Raw genomic sequence first — 25079 nt, 5'->3', positions numbered from 1 at the left:
TATCGTGAGCGCCGTGAAACTTTTAATGCGAGGTCCGGTGGCTTGGTCGTCCCCTTCCCCCCTTCTTCCCATTCTCGCTCTCCTCGACAGCCTCTATATAGAATACACCTGGCCGTATAAGCGAGGCTCCTACTACCCCTAGTGTGGCATGGGGTGGCGCGGGTAACTTTTTTATTAAAAAAGTTTTTCGAAATAAAAATCAGACGTTGTCCTGGTGGGGATAGACACGCGGCCCCTTACACGTACACCCACGCTTACTCAAGAATATACAGTAGGCAGGGCCTTCTTCGTCGCGCAACTTTCTGCTCCTATGCACGGACTCGCATTAAGCACACGCATCTGCTCGTAACTCACGATCGTTTATTCATCGCGGGCAGGCGGACGAGGGGTTAGGCTTAAAGAAACATTGTCGAGGGCTATATAGTTTTCGTATTACATCGCTCGGTACACCGAAAAGTCATAGGACTTTGAACCGATGCGATCACGTTCGCGTTTCTCTTATTTCGTTATACCTATAGAAGGGAAGACGAGAAAGGCAGACGTTTCTCTTGGAAATAGATCTGGCCTTTATCGGGCGCGCTCGGCATTTATCCTTGGCGCACAACGCCGAAGTGGAGGAGAAGTCGGCCTGTGTCTTCGGTTGTGGTAACGTTTCTCTGCCATGTAAATAACATTTTTTCCCCGATAGTCGATGCCCGAAACAAACAATCCACTCAACGAGTCCGGCCAGCGAAACATCCGGGGGCACCTCCTCCCTTTTGATATGGGTCAACCAAAACCGCGGCACCGCTAGCCCCCGTGAGGCTTCGCGGCCCCATCCCTCCGTATATCGGCTGTTCGCCGACGAATCCACCGGTGTTCCCTCGCTCGCGCGCACACTGTACATACATACAGACCACGTAGAAACGATCGCTCGCTTGTGCACGTGTACATGTACAGAGAGAGAATGATAGAGTGAGAGAAAGAGAGAAAGAGAGAGAGAGAGAGAGAGAGAGAGAAAGCGAGAACGAGAGCGCAGGCAAGGAGAGGACGAGAGCGTGCGTACAATCAGAGAAACTGCGAAAGCGACGGCGTCGTGGCGGAGGGTACGAACCAGCCAGGAGGAGACCGAGGAGCAAGAGGCGGAGGCGGAGAAGGAGGATGAAGAGTACGGAGCAGGAGACGGAGGAGAAAGAGGCGGAGGAGGCAGAAAAGCGGAGGTGGCTCGTTCGGGGGATCTTTATCAAAGTCAACGCACGCCGGTCACCATGGCAACGAAATTGGATTTTTTTTTCGAAGTTTTTTCGGCCCTTCTCGCCGGCGCCCATTCCCGAAGGGGGCGAGAGAGGAGATGGAGGCTCGACGGAGGAGATGGCGGTGGCAGAGGCGGCGGTGGCAGCGGCGGCGGCGGCAGCGGCGGCGGCGGCGGCGGCGGTGGCGGCAGTGGCGGAGCAGGCAGAGGGAAAAGTGGTAGGAGAGATCGGAGGAAAAGAGAAAAGGGGAAAGAGAGCTAGAAAGAGAGAAAGAGTATCGAGAAGGTCGGGGAGGCTCTGACGAACGGCGACCGGGGAAGCCAATAATTCGAATTGAGAACAGCCAATGGCCGTGCATCTGATTTTTTGTCGTATCATCGTCGAGGTCGTCCGCCCTCTCCCTAGCCCCCGCATTGCTCCCCCACCCCCGCCCCCCTTCCGCCCGTCGCGGCCGCGCGACGAAAGGGGCCGCTCTGCCTCGCTTTTTGTAAAATCTCCCATCTTCCACCATTGCCTCTCTCCACCACCACACACACTACCACCATCACCTCTGTCCTTCTCCGTCTTCTCCTCCACCTCCACCTATCTCCTCCGCCTCCACCTCCGTGTCGTTCTAACTCTTCGTTGTCCTGGACTCTCTCCTATGGTGTTTTGTTGGATATATATATATACGTATATATGTGTATATATATACACATATATATACACCATAGGATACGTGCGCATCAGTCGGAGGTGTCCCGTCGATGTACAGTGGCGAAAAGGCTCGAGTACGATACACTGACTCTGACAGGAGGAAACGTTACACTAATCGGCCGGGATGTCTCTTCGATTTAGCTATTTCGTCCGAGTCAATTTCGTCAAAGGGGGCAAACTTTTTCAACCTGACTCCGAACAAACGCTTTTCTTCCGATCCTCTCCTTTGTATAGCACAACCTAGAATTCGACAGAAGCTCTTCCCTCTGTCGAACGCCAGTGGCATGTGTATACAAAAACTATATTTTCATCGTCTAGAAATCTCTTGAAATTTCATACAACACCCTTGTTCGCGATTTCTCGCATCCCAGCTTAATAACACAATTTCTCGGTATCGAGTGAACTAGAAACTCGGAAAAAGTAAAATCGCGGTAACTAAAAGCTTCGATACTAACCCTTTGACAGCAAAGACAACATACTCGAGTAACCCGGAGCGAGGCAAGTACGAGCCTGAGAGGAGGAATTACAACCTTCGGTGGTCGTTATAAGACTGAATCGAATACATACGTATGTAAGTACATTGTGGCGCATCTACAGGAATCGTCGTAAATAGGCAGGGAGAGACGAGGAGGAACCATTCGAAAACAGCGATCTGTATTTAACCGTGTGAACTTTCATTACGATTTCAATGACGTCCAAGGTAACAAGACTTGGATCGGTCCAAATATAAATGGCCCGCGATATTATAAAAATATAATGATCCGCGAGGGATTGGCCCGTTTCCGTGTGCCGAAGATACACGGACTAGGCCACGTCCTTCGTCAGACGAGGTTGCTTTCGGGTTAATCCGGTCTCCTCGCTAAAAGCAAGCAAGCGAGACGCGAGCGTGGTTGTCCTTTTCAGAATCTCGCGGGTATCACGTACCCGAGCAAGCCACATACACACTCCCGCCCCCTGCTGTTCCCTCCTCTTCCTCTTGCCGCCCCTTCCTGGGCCAGTGTAGCGGCGCGAGTTGAAAGCTCGAGAGCGGGAAAGAGTACGGGAACTTCCGGTGGAACGATCCAACGAGTCAGGCATTCCGCGGCGGCAAAGTTCGAGCTGGTCGGGCCCGAGGCTCGCTCTTAATGACGCCAGAATCAACGGCGGAAGTGTGCTTTAGAGTTCTCGAGCACGACTCGAAGCGATCGAGTCGAACGAGATCGTTGTTTGCCCTGTGAAGCCGTTTCGTAAACAGCTGCCCGATACTGGTTCGCGATGTTCGCGTTCTCTAGAGCCTGCTCGAGCGGCTTCTTCGGCGAAATGAATTTTAAAAAGGGGGACGACCGTTTAAGTCGACGTTAGAACCGTTTGAACCGAACAGATTTCTGGAAAAAGAAGGGAAAACGATTGCCGTAGAAGTGTAATTGGACGAGAAACGATTTTAAGCGAAGCGAACGCGCAGCTCGAGTCGGGTTATCGTGAAAGAAAGATATACGCTATTGATCGGTGTTAACAACCGGAAGTAATACGATACGCTATTGACACGTTATAAATAAGAAGGGGGCAAGGTAGCGGCGCGCGTGGTTCGCGGAGCTTTTGCATCGTGGCCGGCAATACGATTACGCGCTGGCTCTCGACCGTTTTTTAAATTATACCGTAAATTACACGGCATCGCGTGAGTATCCTAAAGTATTTAATAAGCATGCATACACGTTTGTTTATGCGCCGGGGAACCTCCCCCCTCTTCTTCCACTCTGTTTCGCCGCAGCACTATCGATCCAGAAAAATCCTGTGAACCGAAACGCGGAAACGCGTACATGCAATGACCGATGATCGCATGCCGCAAAAACGCGGCCTGCGAGGATTCCGTTCGATATTTTATGAATCATGGACCGCCAGGCATCGCGCGACATCCTCGCCGCGTTATTCGTGTCAACCATCTGCACGAGTATGTATATATACGTTGTACAACGTCTGATGTTATTTCGTAGTCATCACAGTCATCGTTGTAATCGTGTTCTGTAACTATAGTTGGCAGATGATGTGCCAAGAATCGACTTTTTACCACTTTTACATCTTTTATGTTAAATATGTTTGTTTGCTGTCTTTGCTTATAATCCCACGACGTATACAACAACAATTAAACAAATGGAAAAGGACAAGAGAAAAGCGGACGAAACCTATAAATAACTTGATCACTCGTTGCACATGCTTGTCTTATTCGTTGCTATACTTATCATAAGAAAATTAACGATTATTAGAAAACATGGTATAATCGAGCGTTTGCTCGACGTTAATGTAGGTAATCCCAACGACATAGAAGGGTTTTTCCCAAGAGTGATATTGGCTGGTTCGAGCACAACCAGCCGGATTTCCAAAGAATCGGTCGCGTCGTTAAAATGCAACAGGTTTTCGAGACCGGCCGGATGGATCCGAGTTCTCAATCCGGCAGAGCATTCCTCTAGAGAGCAAAGCCTCTCTTCTCCCTTTGCGCGCCAAGACTCCGAATGACCCGTGCCTTTTACAATTTTACTTCGAGTTCGCTACGCTTAATGAGAATAACAACGATGGCCGTCAAACGCCACCCAGAATAGAAGCGTTCCAATTTAGTTCTCGCAACCTTTCCCACTGTCCTAGAAATCCATACGTTCCTCGTACTTTTCGCGTTACGTAACATTTTCGTTTCCCACGATACTTTTGCAATTTTTGTTAACGCCGACGACTTCGTGCCGTTTGTTACTTTCGGACTACGATGTATTCGAATTGTACACGATCGTCGCTAACAGGTCATAAAATCCTGGCAGCGGTATGCGAGATACAATGACCTAGCACTTCTGCTGGCAGACGGTCTGCGAACAATCGACGATGGAATAAAAGGTGTTGCACGATTTCGCTAAGCAAGAAAATCGATCGGCAAAGATAAACTACGTTAAAAATTACCGATTGTTGAAATAACAAGCATACGTTTTACACAACTTTTCCTGGTGGTCAATCGTCTCGCTCCTTTTCATCTATCATAACCGGACGTATCGTATACGAAGGAAGAAAAATACTCGGTCGATATTATTATTCATGAGCTTTTACCATGAACTCTTGCCACCAATTACCATGTATAATTGGAATCAATTATCGATATGCATTGTTAATCCCATTGTATTCCAGCATACGTACATAGTGCATAACGCATGTGATCATTAATCTATCTTCGCTAAATATCCTATATCGCGTGTGATTCCGGCATTAATTCACAATCGAAGTGAAATCTATCAAAAACACTGGCCAATAGTAGATCTCGGTCCTTAATATTGTTTCGTAGTAAATGGAATTTCAAATGTTTCGGTGGAATAAGATTCTATTCCACTGACGAATTATAGGAAGGACATATGACACATTTATCAAAAAGTTTCCTCATGTTCCCTATAGTTTCGAAGACAGCGTCAGAGAAACGAATCTCTGAGAGCGAGGGAAAATGAAATTTAAAACTGCTTGGCTAAAAAGATATCCTCGTCCCTTTATCTGATATTCATTGTATAAACGCGTAGAACTTTCATCGAAATCAGCGTAGCGGATGTTCCTTGGTAAATCCTTTGAATAAATCTGGTCACGTGACTAGTTATCAGTCCACAGCATCGACGGGGAAGAGAAAAATCGAATCCTCGACCAATCGATTCGCACAGCTGGTTTTCCACAGCGTGCACGTACGCATGGAGAGATAGAATAAACGAGTTCCGGGCGTGTGTGAGCGTGCATGTGTGTATGGGCCACGTACCACGCGGCCAAGCAATGGGAATGACGCTCTCTCGAGTGCTACTGATACTACTGAATGAACTTTGACACCGCCTCTACTCGTATGACTAATACGAATTTACTGTGCGATCCACTGTGTTACTAAGCTTTTTTGTTCTTCCTATGTGTCACTTACGTTGACTCATGAAAATATTTAGACAATTATTATAGAAAATTTCTATGTCCATATCATACATAAAAGAATTCGGAATATCATTAGGCACTGTAAAGAGAAACGTAAGATTTCAAATCAATTTGAAAATGTACGTGAAACTTACAATTTCTTTAGACAGTTGCTTAGTAAAGCATTAGAAGATGTACTAATAACAGACGAAATTTCAGAATATTTCGTACAACACGCGTAGATACATTCTATGCTGCTATCGATAATTCGTTTCGTTCAAATAATAAATTTATTATCAACTAACAGCAACTAATTTACTAGACAGTAAGCGCGGTTCGATGCTACGAATCGATCGATCGGTCGGAAATCGTGTATCGCCGAATCAATTCAACAGTTAGGCAAGATTGGTAGAGCAGCAGCACCGTATGATGTTCTGTGCGATCGCAACGAGCGTACGCGTAGCGTAGGTTCAAACGCACGTGTGTAAGTCTGTCAGCTCGCCCCTTCCAACGACGTCGCTCTCCCTCCTTTCACGGCTCTGACGAAACTCTCGACTCTATTGGTCCGGCCCTTATCCTACCCCGCGCTGCCGCAGACGACTCATTCCATTCAGTCACCCGTACGAATTCGACGCTACCACGTTACGACCATGCCGCGTGCTCTCTTTCCTTTCTCACTCTCGCGCCTCGTTTCGCTTTCTTTTCCCTCTACAGCAGTTACATCTATCCCTCTCGCTTGTTGTGTTGTTCGTGGCTCTGCCTCGATCTTTCCGCCGTGCTGCCTCGATGCCACGCTCTCTGTCTCGCCGCGCGGCACACACAACAGCAACGTGCGTCGCGGAAACGTTCGCACAGTTTCTAACCTGACCTACGCGTCGCACGGCCAGGGGCGAGAGATCCCGGTGCAATGTCATCCTGTTAAGAAGTTCGCGTTTTCTTCGAACACCCATGAATTCGTTTTAACCCGGAGAAATTGAAAATATCGCGAGAAGGTTTCGTAGCTGGCGATATCATACGGTGGAAATATGTTTTTAATTTCAATTGGTTCTTATGAAAACGGCAATTAAAAATAAATATCACATATTACGTACGTTGTTCCGTCGAAGTCGCCTGTCAAAGCTGTACGATACTTCCTAGCTGTGAGAATGATCGATGACTCGTAGTCCTCGAGTCCGGAAGTGAATCACTCTGCAGTTGTTGCTTGTATCACGCGGCACAAATTTGATTCGAACTACAGACGGTCTCGACACACTTGGCACAACTCTTCGAAACTTTCTACGAAAGCACGCGCGCAAAAAATGTTGGCGTTTGAATGGTTGCTACTCGTGAATCTGTGAGCGCGGGTCCGAATGCGATCGCCGATCGAACGGCGAAAATTAACCAGCACAAACGCGAGGGGACGCGGGTTTGAAAAAAAATGTTTCCAACGGTATCAATGAAAGTCACCAGCAGAGAGCAGGCGCGTACAGAAAAAACAGAGATAACAATATACGATTTCCGCCGAGTCAGCGGCAAGATACGCTGCAAAACATAGTGTTCAAGTTAAAATAGTCGACTATAGTCTCTTGAGGTCCGAAGAAGCTCAGTTGCCTTCGTCGCGCGCAGAGATGCGCGAGACCGCTGTTTCTCCCTCCCTTTCCCACTCCTGACTCTTTCGCGTTATCCGTCTCGTTCTCCCTCTTTCTTCCTCTCTGTCTTTCCTTCGCCTTTTTCGCTCGGTGCGTCTTCTCTCCTGCTCGCACCGCTACTTCTGTACCCTTTTGTCCGGGAAGAAGAAACGGAGGTCGAGAGAGCTCGTGCCCTCGGTTATGGTTATATACTATACACGAATGTAAAATCGGAGTGGCGAGAAACCGAACGGCGCTATTTCGATTTCCATTCGAACGTACGGGAAGAATCGCAGAGCTTGTAGCTTGTATTCCTTTCGATCTCGGCCAATCGCACGGAGATAAATATTCGAGTGAACTTTTGCGGAAAAGCAATTCGTCGAACGAGCGATAAGAAAGGTCAGCGTTCGTTGCGCGACTGCCGGAGCGCGATTCTCACTCGGCTCGTTGAAATTTAAGTAGATTCGATCGGAATCGTTTACGCTCAACGGTTCGCGTACTTAACACCGACGCGACACACAGATGTCACGTTTAACTCTCCCGGCCGACGTAAATTTTATTGCGACATCGATGCGAACTCCGATGCAGAGAGTTCAATACACGAGAAACGATACCAACAATGCTCTCTATTCATTCCATCGTCTATGTTGCGTATTTTTTCCCCTTCCGACGTGGTCGCGCCCGAATACGTGAGATCTCTGAAAGGAGAGGCTGCAAGCACGTTTTTCCTAAAACACGTACGCGGATTCGCGACCGTACACGCACATCTCTACCCCACCTCGTCACATTTTCGACTTCCGTATGTTGTGTGTATAATACGCGCACGCACCACGTTTCCCCCCGAACGAATATAACGCGTGTATGTCACTGGCGTGTGCGAGTGAACGAGTCGGAACGATGCACAGAGCGAAAGAGAGAAAGAAAGGAAAAGGGAAAGGGATGGAGAGGAAGGGAGGGGAGTCCGAGGAAAATAGTAAAGGATTGAGAGAGAGAGAGAGAGAGAGAGAGAGAGAGAGAGTGTGAGACACAGAGGGAAATAAAAAACGAAGATGAGTCTAACTTCCGAGCGACGAAAAAAGAAACGCAGAATGGAAAGCGGCGGGTGGCGCGCGAAGGGTGAGCGTGGAGCGCTCGGAAGGGCGCGAGAAAAGGGCACGTGTAACAACACGACGAAGGGCGGTCCGCTCGCGGTCCTTCACTCGCCGGTGTGAAAAGTGAAATGACAACACGCACTTCGCGCGTCGTTGACTCTGACAACAGGGTACCCGTACAGTCTGGATACGATACTGTGAACTCGGCACGGTTCGTAGCAGCGCTTTTCTCAAGAGGGCGGGAGGCAGAAGAGAGTGAGAGAGAATCGAAGAGAGGAATAGAGAAAGAGGAAAGAGGATGGAGTGAAAGAGAGCGCACGCGAGGAAGAACGCGAGAGGTCGGTCGGTGGTAGGAGATGCGGGAGGGGCCGGAATTCTCTCTGTTATAGATTAAAATTTTTTACGGGGAAGATATTGATTGTTGCTTTTTATTAATGTAACATTAAAGTGGCGCCGCAAAAGTGGGGGAAACTCCCGCCGGCGAGTCGGTTACTCTCGATAGTGGGGAGAGGTTGTTTGGGGTAGGGATCGGGACTGAAGGTAGGGTAGAGTAAACGACATAGAAAGAAACGGGAAGGGGGAAGGGGAAGTGAGGCACGGGAAGACGCATGGTGGGGTTACTCTGCGAAGAGAGAGGAGAAGAGAAAAGCAAGAAAAGTAAGAACGGCCGCCGTGCCGCGCCGCGCACTCTGGAAAACGACGGCAGGAGGAAGTAAAAAAGAAACGGGGGAAGAGAGGATTTCGCGAGGAGGCCAGACAAGGCGAGGCACAAGGTGGGAGGGGGTGGGTGATGCAGGCCGGAGGTTGGGGGTTCGAAGCGGCGGAAATAGTGCCATAAATACGAACATTTTTCGTAGCGTCTTGCAGCCCTGTTTTGACAATCATCCCCTCCATCGACTCTGTCCCTCCGTCATGCAATTCCCTCTTTCTCCTTCTGCGCGGCCTTTTTCCCCACGAGACTATCCCCACTCCTTCGTCTCCTCGACAGCCGCGCTTTTGGATCTTAAGCACGCGGATACACGTATATAGGGGAACGGCGAACAGCGGACAACGGACGCACCGTAGATGTGACGGTGGTAGCGGCGGCGACGGCGAGCAACGACGACGACGACGACGACGCTTCGTTTTACGCCCCTTTACCTCACCTACCAGTCACCCTTTTCACTCTCTTCCTATCCTACTCTTCTCTCTCCCCTGCTGCCCCTGCCCACCACCTATTCTTCTACTCACTTTGACATTTTTCGCGAGTTAAGGCCCGCTCGAAGTTCGCGGAAATCCATCTTGCGCTGGCTCGAAGGAGTACATACTACGTATCACCTTCTTGCTCACTCGCGATCTACTCCATACCCTTCCCCCTTCGATCTCATTCTCTCACACTATCTCTCTCTCTAGCTCTGTCCCGAGTCTCGAGCCCCCGAACTCCACGGCCGACACCCGTCCCTCCTACGACTACGGCTCTTCCTCCTACTCCGTCCGCTCCTCTCTTTCTCTTTCATTTTTCTTTTTTTTTTTCTTCGATTCTTCTGCCTCCTTTTTTCAGGGGGAGCGAACCGAGAGACGCGAACGGCGGATCGATTCTTCGTTTCGAGAGGTCTGCAACGAGAGAGAGGGTGGACGAGAGGGACAGGGGTGGAAAAGGGGGCGGGTGTGTATGTATGTGTGTGTGTGCGGAATTCCATGAGGCTCGTAATTACCGAATCACCGATGCGACGCAACGCGAACGATCGCATCGATAAGACGCGTACAACTAATTTTCGGGCCATAAACAAGCGTATAGGATCGACTAATTGTCCGCTCGTTAATCATCGATAGATAGGTGTGGTGTGCGTGACGGCGATTAATCGTCACGAACTCGCGGAGAAACTACTTGCAGTTTCGTATTACACGAACAGCGCGATCTGTATAGGTTGCGTGGCCCGTGTAACTCTGCACGTTGGCCTGTAACGTTATACCTCGTGCTTTACCACCACACGTACAATCCTGTCTATATCTTTTTTTCTCCACTTGCGGATTAATGCGCCTTTTACACCGAAAAGCGTAGATTTTTTATTCCAGTTACGTTTCTTAGCGTTTTACAGAGAGACATTTTCAGGCGAGCGTGCTTACCAAGAATACGTCTATGAGTTATGTGCTACGAGGGAGTATAAAATTCGTTTCGATTCTACCAGAGACAAGTAAAAAGCGAGTATAAGTTCAACACGCTATGGATCGGTGGTATCTTGTTGCCGGTGCGGTGCGCGTGTGACTTCCGGGTGGAAGTACAGGAAAGAAGCTCTTCTCTCTTTAGGATTGTATTTCGTCGTGGTGAAGCGTTGTCCCGCTCCCGGCCTTTTCGTGTGCCAGAGAAGCCCTACAGGCGTCGTAGAAGGGAAACGAAACTACCTGTACAGCCCAAGCAACCATCGACGTTATTCGATCGATTTAAAGGTCGTTTTGTTATCAACGCGAAATTTGGGAGACCATAATACCGTTCTTCACAATTTTCGCTCGAACAAGGGGAGTTACGTTAAGACCATTCCGTTCAATTAAGCAAGCAGACTGTTTCCCCTTCTTTCGCTTTATTTAGCTTGTCCTTTCACCGAGAGCAAATCCGTTAGTGACGCTTCTGCACCATTATCACAATCATTAGTAGATTATCTCGTGTATACACGTGGAAGCAAAAAAAAAGAATTACTGGATGAGCCACAAAGCCTCGAACATACGGTTACATAAAGCTTCTGCAAACAAAAAAATGGAGCTACCAAGTAGGAAACTCTTTTCGAAACTTCCGATAAAGCGAGACGACGAAGCGAGGAACCGGTGGCGTTCCATTTCTGAGGACAGGACGCGTTTACCAAACGGCGCGGCGCGACGTATCTTATCGCGTTACGGAAAGGAATTTTGATTAGGGAGGCAGCTCCTTTCTTACGACGACTCTGCAATGCGACTCGATGGATATGACTCTTTGCGGCGGTTTCGGTGTAGTAACCCCGTAGTCGACCCGTTCGAAAGCCATGGGAATGAAATCGTAGAAGTAAAAAGTGCACAGAGAGGGGGAGGAGGGATTTATTAAAGCGAAAAAACGATATCAGGCAGCCTTCTGCTTTCTCGTTCATCACAGTCCTCGGCAGCGATATATTTTCTTCTTTCTTTTTCGAATAACGAGCATCATCGTTATGGCTTTCCCCCACTTGCCCCCTTTGGCGTCCTACCGCCTTCTCCCAGCCCCTCCCCCTCACCAGTCTTCTTCCCTCGTCTTTCCGCCTTTCCACCCCCCCTCCCCCACTACCTTTTGTTCGTTCGCAGCGAGTGAACCGAGTCCAGGTTTAATTCTCAAAGCGATAGCAATTTCCAGGCGCAGGAAAAAAAGAATAAAGAGGGGGCGGCGGTGGTGGCGGTAGAGAAAAGAGAACCACCCCTCTGTCATATTCGATCGATCCCGACCTAAGCAATTAATCTATTTAACCTTTCTACTCTGCCGCGCCGGAAATAAAGGAACGGCCAAGGATTAAATTATTGCATACTTGAAATTCCGAAGGGATCGGAGGAAACTGAGCGACAGGCGTTCGCGGAATTGCGAAACGGAGGGCTTTTAACGGCGGACAGACACGGGAGACACACGGTGTAAAGATTATAAGATACCTTTTCACCGAACACGAGAACGCACAACGTTTCGTATAACGTTTCCACTCGAATCTTACGATAGTTGCGCCATTTCTACGGTGGATACAAAAAGTATTGCCACATCACTGTATTTCTTATAGCATCGACAAACTAATTAATTAAGTCCAAGTACCAAGGTATCAAGTTTCGTATCGTTCAGTAGTACTTTCATACGACTATAAAGATCTGATATTAGGAAGATAAAACGTAAGACATCGTCAAAAAACTCTTCGATGAGGTTTAGCGAGTGACGTTAGGCCTATCAAAATGAAACTTCAGAGAAGCGGTGTTTCATATACGACGACCTAATGTAATCGATGTATCGTATCATCGATCCGACATTGTTTCTGGAGACATCAAATCGGGAATACGATAACGAAGGTTTGTCGGAACGCGTTAACAGCGACGCGATTTGTATATCATTCGTCGGTTCCTGCATCGCCGGTGTTTGATGGTGGAAAAGTTGATTTTAAAACGGCCCTAGTATCTCGACGATTTTTAAATAATTAATCAAATCGAACCTCGTAAAAACCGTGCTCGAAACGAGTGTACAATTTAGTCTCGTTTATAGCGATCATCGTATGCGGTACTCGATGACACTCGTCGCAGCGTCATTTTGTCAAGTCTTTTTCCGTTCTTTATGACTCTCGACTCGTGGTCGATCTATCTCGTTTTCAGCTCAGGTACGCGTAACTTACTGAAATTTATTTACACCGGATGAAAATGTTTTTAACTGGAGATCGAAATGCACAGCTAAGTGCCACCCAGCTTCTGCTAAATTGATTTTTGAACGAACGCTTCATGCGTGTGTACTGGCTATCGTATACGAATTTTTATTCAAGTATGACGCGCGAAAGCTTTGAACAAATTACAATCGTCGCAATTTCTATCCGTCATTTCTAAACCAAAGAAAACTTTAAGTTTCGTTCATTAATATTTCAAGTACGTAGCAGTCTGAGCGTATCCTGAAAAATGCAAAAATACTAGAATAGAATACTTTGATTAAAGGGGGCAGAATGATCTCGCACGATGCTTTCAAATTCTCATTACCAATGCCTCCAGACCTAATAAAGAATTTTTGTCGTGTTCGCTTGGTTCTTTTGTCCATCGTTACACGAGCTCGAAGTGATGCATCGCACCATTTCGCCGTACACCATATAAATTTTAATTTTGACGCGACACGAGCAGATAATGGCGTCTCGGCAAGCCTTTTCGATTGTACCCTCTTTGTCGTTTCGAGGCGGGCGTGCAAATCCAGTGTGTGAATGCGCTAGGGTCGATCGAAGGTCGCGAGTGTCATCGTATGCATGAAAATATTCCCAGAAAAGCAGGAAATTCCAGATACACGTCGATCAAAACGTGGAAAACATTATATCATCCAAGTTGGCTAATCTTATAATACGTTTCTCTTGTTTCGTGACTAATCTAATCCCGATTAAACAAGAAGAAATAGTAAATCGGTAGAAATTTGTCTTGAAGACCGCTAAATAAATTGCGTGATTCTACAGAGGTTGTCCGTCCTGTCTGTCCGCAAATATTGTCACGCTGATTCTCCAGGGCTCTACAGTCTACATATATCGTAAGCACGAATAAATGCACGAATAAACGTAAAAGTCGATTGTATTTGTTACGAGCAAGAAACACTAGAATTGCAAATGGAACAATCTACACATGGTAACTTCAACAATGAAGTTGTGCAGAAGTAAATAAGAAAAAAGGAAAAAGTATAAAATGATGTAGTCATTGAAAAGTTACTGACGTACATATGTACTTGTAAGCGTAGTACTCGGAAGCGTCATGGCATTTTGACCTTTACTAAGGAAACCTACTATTACTGGATTTTCTATTCCCTCTTTGCACATAATCAAGCTACATAAATTACGATGTCAATTCAACATATTATAATCGCGCTTCCTCAGACTGGGAATTATCATTCAAAAATTCTCTACAATTTGTCGATACTGTGACAGTGATTAGTCAAGTCTGGTTTGAATAATTTTTCAACGAAATCATAAAGCAAGAATCTACGCATCAATATGCAAAATTCGACGAGAATACGCACCAAAGCACATATAATTTCCAAGTACGTAATTACTAATTCCATTCCCGATGACTTTTCCCTACGATCCGATTGAAAATTCTCGCATCGGTTTATTAGAGGGTGAAATAAAAAAAAACACGGGTTTCGTTAGCCGTACTTAGACATAGAGTGGCATTCAGAGAAAAGAGAGAGAGGGAGAGAGGGAGAGAGAAGAGACAGTTTTCTCCAGGTGGCTGGAACAAAGGCTGTCTTTCAACACGACAGAGGCATCGGTGCTCGGCATCTAGCCGCGTAGACGGCGACGACAATCGCAAAATCAATTTGCATTATTCGTTTAAAAGTGTGCTGGTCCGTGACGTCAGTGGGGAGCGGGGCAGGGCGGGGCGGATAGGCGCGTAAGAGGGTGTCGAACGGAGGCAAGTGGCCCCGTCTGGTCGTCGATGCTCTCAAACAATCCCTTTTCTCCACTTCCACCACCTAGCGCACCGTCACCGGGCTGCCCCCCATCGCACCGCCGCGCCATCCCCACCGTTTTCTCCGACGAGTCACCGAGAACACCCCTTCCGCGATCCACCCCTCCAGCCAACCCCTTTATCATACTTTTGTATACGTCCCTTAGCCATCGAAGCCTATGCAACCCCCGGTCTTCCCTCGCAACCTCGCTATTCTCGCGACAGTCACCCCCTCCGCGGCTTTTTACCCCCGCACGCACAAACACTGGCCCATGTCCCACGTATTCTACGCTCACCACTTCACTCTCTTTCCTTCGTTCGTTCGCTTTCTTCCTCCATCCCATACTTATTCCCCTTCCTTCTCGGTCTTTCTCTGTGCATGAAACGCGACCCTTAACCCTCTGTTTACTTAGGATTATCAAGTTTCTGCGTACTTGATTCAGTAATAAAAGTTATTTCGTGGACGGTTCCTTCCTGCTGCCGTTTTAATAGCCGACGCCGAGACTTTTGTCGGTATTCATCGGCGGTGGTCTGTCCAGGATATTCGAAAGAAATTTCAGTAATTATCGGTGTAATTATAAATGCTACTTTCGCGGGTGTATTCGACGCTTGCACGGCTTTCTTCTGAGTAATCGAGCAGTGGAGGGGAGAAACGCGATATAAATCTTATTTTATCTATGTTTTACAGGAAAGTAACACTTAAAACCAGAAAATCAAGAAAAAATATATATATATATACTTATCGTGTTTACGTCCTGCGATCGTTACTGTAGGAAGAATCAGGGAAAAAGAGAATTCTCGCATCCTGATTTCCTTTTGGACTTGCAATTTACCTAGTTGGTTGAAACGCTGCGAGATTTTGCATTCGACCAGCTCCGATAGATGTCGAATTGAGTTTCGTGTTTCAGACGAGACGAATCTCTCGAGAAAAAGTAACCAAGTAGAGGAAACTTTGCAGAAGCTCGGAACGAAGTGTCCGAGATTCGAGGGAAGAAAGATGTCTGAGAGGCAAGCGGTGGAAGGCTATTCGCCTTTTAAGATAAAACAAGGTTAAAATTCTGCAAGTCCGATTTTCGACGCCTTTCCCCGCCCCTCCGCCCCTCCCTTCAAAAGTAAGAAAAACGTCTGCGTAGCGATCGGCAAACAGTCGCGGAAGAGAGAAGTTATTATCTCGAAAAATCAGCCTCGGCATGCTTTTCTATAAATCTTACGGCATTACGTCCCCCTCGCGAGCCGGTGAGAGGTGGTACCAGTTAAATGGGAAAAGTTTTGCTTTTAGCGAGCCAGCTCGCGGCTACCTCGAATAGGAAAAAAGAGAAAATTGTTCCACTCGGCTGTCGATGTCGTTTAAGGACGAAAATCTGCGACATCTGAATAGGCGTTTTCGAAAAATATCGTTTCTTCTATTTGTATATCAAACTTTCAATAGAGTAGAAATCGAGATTTCGATGAAATCCCTCGAATAAAACTTCAATGGAATTCTTATAAAAAAAGAGGGGGATGGCAATTAACAGTAAAAAGATCAAACCTTCCTTCAAGACAGCGCTTTCCAGTTAACGCGCAAAATGGTTTCATCGAATCGCGTTTTATGCCGTAGTTCTCTCTCTTTTTTTTTTTATACCAACCCGCGGCTTTTTCTCACTCGTTTAAATAAACAAATAAATAAAATGGAGCGCGAAATCACGGCGATCGACGTGTTTATCGCTCGCCATGAAATTCATTTGGAACGAATGCGAGCACCTGTCGATTCCGCGCGTCTGTTTTCGAAAAATCCCGGGATCGCGGGATTCAATTTACCGCGTATAATCGCGCGCGGTGTCGTTTCAATTTCGACTCGCGATAAAAGTCGTGATACACGCGTTTACAACGACACGATACTGCGAAACACCGCGTCCATCGAGCGGTTTAATTAAGGCGGAACGTTTGCCGATGGACGTTTCCATTGACTGCGACTCGAGCAGCACGCTGAAATATGTACGAGCCGTGGCTTTTTGGAGCTTGTTTCCTTTCTCGGAAATTGATTCGATTTTTCACGCTTTTACGTTTCTCGCGTCAGGAACTATCCGAAGGTAGACATTTAACTGGAATTAGACATTTCTAACGAAGTGCAAGACTGTTTCGAAAAACGATCGAAATTCAAAGGAATATTGTGAATTTACGTAGCAGAAGTTGTGCGACCATGTCCATCAGTTTCTTTCCTTGGTAGAACAAACCGTGTATTTCGATATCATCGCCATATCCATCCAGCCGTACAATAACCCCTTCAAGATCTGTCCCATTATCAACGGTACTTTACGCGGAAAAACCGATCCTCCATGCTCAAGGAGGATCTTCTGCTTCTGTTTAATAACGCGACACAAGCTGCTCGGTTAATGTGCCGTGGCATCTCGGTGCAAAAGCGACCGACTCACTACGCTACAGGAAGCTGCTCGCGTTTCTTATTATCGATCCTTTGTAATTATGTCGTCAAACGTTCTAACGAGCTACGCTTGCCAGCGAATCCAGTCGATTTCCAGGCCTATAGAAGAGTCACGATCGGATCGAAGCTGACTTCTTACGATCTGTAATCCCTTCACTTTTTTCGACCAACGCATCTTCCTCTTTTTTTTTCTTTTTTATTTTACCTTAAATCTCGAAATATTACCTTGGTTTCACCGAAGACAGTGAAATCGTTATTCTCCCCCTTCCCTCCTCCTTTTTTTTTTTTTTAAGGAAAAAAGCTTCGTACTTTTGTTCGATAGCGAAGTTTCCTTACTTGCAAGGACACGTAGTAACTCCTACTTGCGGTTTTTTTTCGGTTTTACGATCTGCCAGAGTGGTTACTTTCAGGGAGAACACCTTTGTGTTCGAGGGTCGCTACTTTTTATTCCTTCGTATGGGATTGTGCGAATCGCCGACTGTTCCGTTCCTCCTCCTATGCCAGAAAAAATATAAGGAGCCGAGATTCTTCGACTCGTTAATAAGCACCTCAACGTGCACGAACTAACTGGTCGATAAAAAGAAGATTGACTTCGGGTATCCGTTTCCGAGAACCTATTCCAACCTATTCTACTATAGCAAACCAGAATTTTCTACACGTTTGAAATATACATACTCGTTTTCCGATTTCTTTCTTCTTTATCTCGACACGAGTTAAGAAAGATGCGTATTTTCCTCATAATTTTCCATCTTCGAATAACAATTAGAAGCACTTGAGGCAAAAGTTTCGCTAGAAATACAAGGGAACGTAGTTTCTCTTTCGTTTACAATTATTTTCTGACCTCCAGTCATGGAGCACCTATTAATTCAATTTCACCGAAAACCTTTCCACCTTTTCACGGGAACTTACTCTCTGCTGAAATTACGAAACTTTTAAGTAGAAGATTCTTTAGCCCGTGTTTCGAACGAACGCAACAATGCTACGGAATAACTAACGACATTTTCCTTTTCCCTTTCTCGTTTTTTTTCCATTCTCTCTCCCCGAATCTCCCTTACTTTCCTAACAAAAACTGCCCTTTCTCCCGACACGCCGAAGAGAATACTTTGTTTAAGACAGCAAAGAAGTACGAGAAGTGCGTGTCAAATAGGTAAGCAATGAGAAGCTCTGGTGCGCTTTATGGCACATCATAGGGCCATGATTATTCCCTAGCTTTAGTCCTGAGCTTCATTGTTCTAAAGTGGCCTCCTTTGACACCTCGGCTTTAGAATCTTTCCAGCGGTATAAGTTACCCTTCCTTCTGTTTATAAAACTGCGCTGACGTAAAATAATTTGCGGTATTGCCAGTAATTTTATGGCGAAATCCTATTCTGCAGGAATCCTTCAAATACTCGAAATAACCCATATTTCTTACCTTATGAGCGAACCTATATCGTACAGGCTGTCACGAGAGAATAACTAAATATTTGGAACCGAATGAAGAAAATCGAAGACGGCGCAAAAAAATAATGAAACTGCTGTTTCCACGGTTAACTAAGGAGGCCTGTGTATATTGCCGTATAAAACCGTACACGGCGCCATCCGATATTGTTTCGTTCGCAGCAAAGTTTTTGTACCCGATAATTTGTATTTTACGATCCATGAATCATTCTTATCGGTGGTTTTTGCAAATTAAAGAAACAAAGGAAAAAAGAACGAAGATAAATAAGTCGTAGAACGGAGGAAACAAACGAGTAAAAATATAAATGAAAGAAAATAGGGCGGAATAGAGAAAAGATTGAAAAACGCAGGACCAGCTAGAAAAAAGAAGAAGGGGGGAAATCAATTCGGTTTGCGGCCGCGTCGTGCGAACGTCGCTTGAATACTGTTTTGGACGCAACGTGTGAAAATCAAAGAGATTTCTCCGTGGCGCATCGTGACATCCTCGAGCATGCAACAACCCGAGAGTTCTCTCTTCCTTCTCGGAGATTAGCCATGTTTCTCGGATAGACGGTTCGACACCTTATTCCCTACTCGCGCATCGCGCCACTATCTTATTGACGTTTAATTGTCTCCGCGGTTCTTCTACTCGTTCTACTCATTCAACACGCACGAGTATCATTTCAAGGAATTATACCGTGTGAAAGTGGAATTCCATGAAACACGTGGGAAAGCTTCTCGTATAGCCGTCGACAATTTTATGGAAAATCTAGAAATCGTAGAGTCAAAAGGACTAATTATTCTCCAACTTCAAACACCTATCGCCGTTTTCACATCCGTTTCTCTTTTTGTGCAAATAGGTTTCTTTCTCTGCCATCTTGTAAGAACTAAATTGCAATAATTTTAGAAATTTTACTTTGCAAACAGTTTTTTTTTTCCCTACACGTTCAATCATCGCCTAAGAAAAAAAAGAAAAAAAAAGAATAATCTACGTTGATATTCGTGCGATGATATTTCTAAACGAGTAGCAGAGAAATCCATGAAATAAATTGAAAACCGTTCCAGAGGTTTCGCTATGGCGAAAAAAGTATTAGCGGCGTGCGCGCGCGCGCGCGCGCGCGCGATACTAACTTTCACGCGTACATAAATTGACGAACGACTCATGATTCGGCTCAATTTCTCTTGATTCCACACTCTGTGGCACTATTTTTTGTTAGTTATCGACTTTTCCATAGGTGGCCACGCCAACGTTAGTTTTGCCTTCGTCGGTATTAATCATACTGACAATTTCGCCTGTGGCGTTACCTCGCTACGGAATTTGAAGTTTTTGTCCGGACGCACCGTGATGGAGAGAAAACCAAACCGACGACAGTAGCTGTGTTTTGAAATTCGATCTACTTCTCGCTCGGTTTCATCATCTCCCGCGTTTTACGGCCTTTCGTCCAAAGCGACAATTCACTGGTGATGCTTAAGTACCCTATCGTCTACGACCAATTTCTTAATGTAACAAGTTCCAGTATACGCGTATCGCTGTTCAATTACTCAACGACGTCGCTGCCAGCGATATTTAAATAAATAAAACGACACGTGTAAACGAGCCGTTTACATAATAATTACTATGTTTAAAAAATCTAAACGAGACAATTTAGTGCAAGCAGAAAAATCCGATCGTGGCGAATTAAAAACACGAGAAAGAATTTAACTGTCACTGTACTGCGTACAAAATTAATTCGCTCTTAATAAAAAACTGATGAATTACACATGATATGATATAACAAGTACGAAGCTTTTTGAATAAGTTTATATTTTTCTTATCGACTTCAAAACATCTCGGTGACGCACGATACTTAACCGGTTTCAATTCGACGAAACAGAAAATTCCTAGTAAATAGAAATTGTAGTGGAAAAAAAAGATCTAAGCTTCTTGCGGCCTTAGAAACAAAACTGGTGACCAGCGTTCGTCACGGATTATTAGTATTTACTAGGAAAAAGATGCTGGTAACAACGAAAGTATAAATCACTCTTACAAGTTAGCATTAGAGACGCGAGTAAAAAAGCGAAAAAAAAATGGCAATACTCGAAACGTGTCGAGGACGTTCGAGAAGTCGAGTACGCAGTTTACCGTAAATTATCCTGTAATATTAGAACTTAAACAGGTTAGAAAATTCAATTTAAGATACATACGAGAGGGAAGAAAAATAGAAACGATGCAAATATTTACAGCGTTGGTTTCGCACGCGTCGACGGAAATTAAGAACCGAAAATTCCCTACGTGCATATGCTCGTAACGGACCGCTGACGCGCACCGAGTATATCGCATTTCGTTTAATATTTACACACGGACAATACCGCGAAACAAAGTATATGCACTCGCGACAAATAAAAATGATAACAGAGAAACGATATAGCTAATTATCTGTCGGTGCGATGTTTTCAACAATGGGACGAAAGGCGACGCAAATGATATCAAGTGTTTCGAACGTTTACGCGGGTCACTATCCCGCCCGTTACAGAAATACGCGTATATACACGCGAGAGGGAAGATCGGTGCAGCTGGCCGCGAGCAACCGAGAGAAAACACATTTTTCAACGCACGGAAAAAGATTGAACGAGGCCGAGTCAAGACGTTCGCACGCTTATCTTCGATATTGACTCCTATCCCCACCATGTTCACAGAGACACTGCATCTATCTACAATGGAACATTTACCATAGAAAATGTTCGACTATATAAAACATTTTGAAGTTTCATTAGCATTGTTATGAAACACGGCCGTCACGATTATATCAACAAATTGATTAATAATCATGCCAAATTTTTAACTAATCTGAAGATGTACGTAGAAGTTACAACACGTTTGAGCCGAAACTGATTAACTTCGTTTCTCAATTTTATTGTATAAGTATATTATATTATTACTATTATTATATATTACATAAGTATATTATTTGTAAAGGATTTCTACAGATGTCCGAACATTTTATAAACTCTTTGGTATATATACAGGATGGTTGGTAACTGGTGGTACAAGCGGAAAGGGGTGGATTCTACGCGAAAAAATAGAGAAAGTCGAAAATATAGAATAAAATTTTTTCGTTTGAGGCTTTGTTTTCGAGAAAATCGATTTTGAATTTTCGCTCGGTTCGCGTGCGGTACGTTATAACGGATCTCACTGTAGATCGTTGTCTCGATGGAAAAATTAAAAAAAAAAATTTTATTCTATATTTTCGACTTCTTTTTCGCGTAGAATCACCCCCTTTCCGCTTGTACCACCAGTTACCAACCACCCTGTATGTTCCATCGATATAAATACATAGTTTGTTATTCACTGGCAATAAAGGTCGGAGCAATTTTATATTTGGAATAAACAATTCATTGTCTCTTTGCGACGTTGCTATAATGGTTGCCAAATTCTCGCGAGATCCTTCCGTGTCGGATCGCTAGCAATCTTTTTGATGTCGAGGAGTGCGTAAAACGTAACATCAGGTTTATACCAGTCTGACAATCAAAGCCCATAATACATTGGCATGCAACGAAATCACATGGCTGCGTGAGTTCTCCATATCGTTCTTACTCTTATCGATCAATCAAATTGTGTTTGCGTGCTTCTTTTTATGATCGATCTTTGAATCCTCACAGTTACTATTATTACCACTACTACTACTACACTGTTATTGTATCATAGTTGCAATTATCGACAACGTAACACATTTTTTTTCCTTTCCACACGTTCCTCGCTATTACTCGCCGGGGAAATTTTTTCCCACTGATTTTTGACGTAGCTAGCCGTTTAATATTCAAACTAATCGATGGAAAAATATGCGAAACGGCCGTGTGAAACTATGTTGAAAACAAGAAGAATAGATGAGTAATTTTGGTCGACGTTAAGATGGTGAAAAAAGAAAGGGCGTTTACAATAAACATCGGGGACATAAATACAAATGTTCAAAGTTGTTCGTCGGTTTCTTCTAATCTCGATGGCAGACAAGTACGGCTAACGAGCTAACTATACGATGGAATCAGAGTTTACTAAACTTACAAACCCCGTAAAGCTCAAATATAACAAAATTACGCGTTCATTTCGCTTGAGTTCAGAAAATGATATATCTCGTTTCGTCTGAAACGTACACAAGAGGAACAAACGACGATATTTATATTCTCATTTGGTGAATGCAATTTATATTCTAATTTATTATTTGCATAGTCGCGACTTTTTACAAAGATTAAAAATGATCGTGAAATCGATTCGTGAAAACGCCAGAAGCGCTTCTAGCTATGTCTCCTTTTCTCGATGCAAATACAGCAATCGATTCTTACTTTATTTTTTCAGAGAAAAGAAGAAATCCATAAAAATTCATGAAGACATGAAAAGCGTCGATTTCCCACGGCTAACTTGGAAAGTATTTTGAAAAAATGCACAGATTCGATGATGTCAATCGGTAATTTTCCGATGTGTGGCCGAACGGCGATCGGTTCGGTCGTATTTTATTTTTGGAAAAACCCATTTCCGCGCCGGCGATGACATAAATTACTACGACTAACGCGCTCTGCTCCACGTGTCTGCAATGACGTCAAGTAATTGCTCTTTTTCGAAGAGTTTAATAATTCGCTATGACGCACCGTCAATGGAACCACTGAGGCGAGGTACGCGAATGAGATAATGCAATTCCTACGGAGGAAAAAAGGAAGCACGTATGAAAAATACGCCTCACATAATAGGATTTCATAATTTTCTACTGTTTCCCAAAAAAAAAAAAAAAAAAACGACACGCGTAACGTAGACGTCTGTTTTAACGAGCGAGCCAAGGGAATGGACGCGCGATTCAATTTTTCCTCTGATAAAACTCTTTTTCGCTCTTCGATTGTGCGCGACAAAGTGTATTTCGAAGATAAGTACAGCGTTGCCGATCATCCGCGCAAAAAGACATTTAACGTTCTATCAGATTTCACGAGAACATAATATACGTCACGCGGAAAGGAAAGAAAGAAAGAAAAAGAAAAAGAAGAAGAAAAAGGAAAAGAAAAAAGAAATAGAAAAAAAAATGAAAAACGTACGCGTAACGCGATATCGGGCTGTTATAAAAGTTGCAACAGCGGTTTGGTTTTTGCAAAAACGGCGAAACTGATTAGAAGTTTTCCTAGAACGAAAAATTTCCGCGCGAAGATAAGCATAGAATTAACTATCGTCCTCGGTTACTACGCGGCACTATTCATGGAAAATAATCTGATTCGTAATGATGAGTCATTTTGAAATCATTCTGATTCAAAATTTCGCAATTTAGAGACGCAATTTCTGTTTGAAAGTGTATAATACTTCTTTTAGAACATTTTAAAGTCCCGTGAATACGTCGGCTATAAAAATGTTGCGTCTCGCGGTTCGATTCGAACCCTCCCGCTTCCCGCGCTTTTGCGCCAGCACGCGAAATAAACAAATCTCCAGTTGCTTTGATTGGTTACAGTTAGATGCACTATCTTGGAGCATCGAACGCGCGTGTACACGTGCTGAATCGTCGGTAACGTCCAAGTGTTAAGAACCGCGCCTATGCCTTCAAAGGTATACCCATAAACCGGTCAGGTGTATGTATTCATTCTTCGATCGTTTAAGGTTATGTCTGTTCTGAAAAGTACACACGGCTTCCGCGAAGAGTATCATTTCGAAAACAGACAAAAAAGGTCGAAGAAATCATGTACATTCGCGTAGAATTACGGGGGCACGATGTTTTGTATTAACTTTTGTTGTCCTACGAATACGTGCTCGTTTTTTCTCTTTCTCGCTCCTGTTTATTTTCCCTCTCTAGCGTTCTTTGTTCAATCGTACGGATGCTCGTAGCACATATACGTAACAAGCAACGAATTATACAAACAGCGAAAATACAGGAGCAGCACGTCAATGAAGGCAAGAGATTAGTTGACAGGCGGCGTCGTCGTCGTTCCTTACCAACAGCATGACTGTCATCAACATCGTGATTGCGACCGTCATTATATATTAACATTAAAATTCGCAATCGGAAAATTCATGTCGACGCTCCTGTCGAGATACGAGCGGAGGTGGGAGAGAGCGCGTTTACACGGAGCACGAGGAAGGGGGACGGCGCGAGAAGGGAGAGAGAGAGAGAGAGTAAAAAGAGAGGGACAACGAGAAAGAGGGAGAAAGAGAAAGAGACGCCGGTCTAACATGGCAGACGATGCCATGCAGGCAGGAAAAAACAAGATCTAACGTTGGGACCGTGTGCGTGATAGACGGAAAGACAGTCGAGATGCGCGTGAATCTAATAAAGTATATAGTGCGTACTCACGTTCTCACGTATCGGTTAACTGCGTTGTCGAGGTCCTTAACGTGGTGGTGACCGAGGGAAGAATAACGTGGAGAGCAGAGAGAGAAAACACCACGCGGGGTCACGCACTCCGTTCCGTGCGGGTCTCGTCAACGGAAAAACAACACCCGGCGTCTTTTTCCGTTCCCAATGCCCGGTTGTCGGTTTCACGGAATAGGGAAAAGTAAACCACCCGCACCACACAACAACCGCGCGCGTGTGTTACAAAGTGCGTCGCCGTTCGTTTGTTGTTTTTGATAACGCAGGTGTTGCACGGGGCG

At 45.0% G+C, this 25079-nt stretch overlaps 1 protein-coding gene across 3 annotated transcripts in view; it reads right to left on the bottom strand.

Moving 5' to 3' along the window:
• The window catches only part of LOC117162151 (uncharacterized), an 81339-nt gene extending 56426 nt beyond the window's left edge, over positions 1-24913 (bottom strand). Inside the window, exons 1-2 of one of the 3 annotated variants that reach the window (XM_076623598.1) lie at positions 8202-9675; positions 6908-8121 (exon numbers count right to left, since the gene is read on the bottom strand). The gene's annotated coding sequence lies outside the window, so the exon portion shown is untranslated. Of the gene's footprint in view, positions 1-6907; positions 8122-8201; positions 9676-24780 lie in introns of those variants that run through there. The other 2 variants (XM_076623599.1, XM_033344056.2) reach the window with 2 other exon arrangements.
• Positions 24914-25079: the final 166 nt, after the last annotated feature.

This window comes from Bombus vancouverensis, chromosome 13 (assembly GCF_051014615.1).
Source record: "Bombus vancouverensis nearcticus chromosome 13, iyBomVanc1_principal, whole genome shotgun sequence".
Taxonomy (NCBI): domain Eukaryota; kingdom Metazoa; phylum Arthropoda; class Insecta; order Hymenoptera; family Apidae; genus Bombus; species Bombus vancouverensis.
Note: the sequence above shows the minus strand (reverse complement) of the source record. Positions and strands in the feature narration are given on the sequence as shown.